Source organism: Prorops nasuta, unplaced genomic scaffold (assembly GCF_024137725.1).
Source record: "Prorops nasuta isolate Cenicafe-Biocafe unplaced genomic scaffold, Cenicafe_Pnas_1.2 PNAS00032, whole genome shotgun sequence".
Taxonomy (NCBI): domain Eukaryota; kingdom Metazoa; phylum Arthropoda; class Insecta; order Hymenoptera; family Bethylidae; genus Prorops; species Prorops nasuta.
The window spans coordinates 2,076,714-2,077,722 of NW_027116829.1; positions in this window are offsets into that span (position 1 = coordinate 2,076,714).

The window sequence follows — 1,009 nt, forward strand, 5'->3', positions numbered from 1 at the left end:
TAGATTCGAGCTGTATGCTACGTAAAATAGTTTATATATACAAGTCGCCCCACGAAAGATGATCTTGCTAATACTATTGGATAGGGGAGAAAAATCTAAGTAAAAAATTTCTAAAAACTTTTTTCCTACCACTTTTGGTTAAAAAGTTATTTGTAATCGAAGATTATCCATTAAAGTAGCCTTTCTTAAAGAGGAAGATTGTTTTGTGTGTGTGTGTGTGTGTGTGTGGTCGCATTATAAGGCCAAAATGCTGAGATTCTGTGAATTAGAATACCAAGAAAAACACAAGGCCAAACATCCACTTGAGCCTATTGAAGTGGTTCAGGGCCGATCAGCTGTTTCGAGTTTGAGCGCCATAAAAACAATCAAAGCATAAACACATCACTTGAATAGACTCAAGTGGATGTTTGGCTTTGTATTTTTCTTGCTATTCTAATTCACGGAATCTGAGTATTTTGGCCCTATAATATGCGCGACTAAAACAATTAATCTTCCTCTTTAAGAAAGGCTACTTTAATCGAGAATCTTTAATTGCAAATAACTTTTTAACCAAAAGTGCTATTAGAAACGTTTTTACAACTTTTTTACTTAGATTTTTGTTCCCTGTCCGATGGTATTAACATGGCCATCGTTCGTGGAACACCCTTCATACATAGGATATAATATTATTACAAAAGTTTTTCTCAAATTTCAATGCTACGTACACACAGGAGTCTCCCAGACGGCAAACATCATTTCCTTTTGCCATTCACCAGTTTGACCTTTCATTGTCAAATTTCACAGCACACTGCCGCGCAATCTGTGAATCTGCAAAACTTTCTTTCATCGTCATTACCAAGTTTTACATATAATTTATAATGAAGCCTCGTGATTTTGGCCCAAACTTTCAGATTCGTCGTATCGATTTATCCAAGTGACGCGTTCTTCCCAGTAGTATATACACACGCGTGCTCTGTATGCTGTACGAGTTTCCAAGAGGCGATCGAAATGTGCGGATTTTTTAGAATCA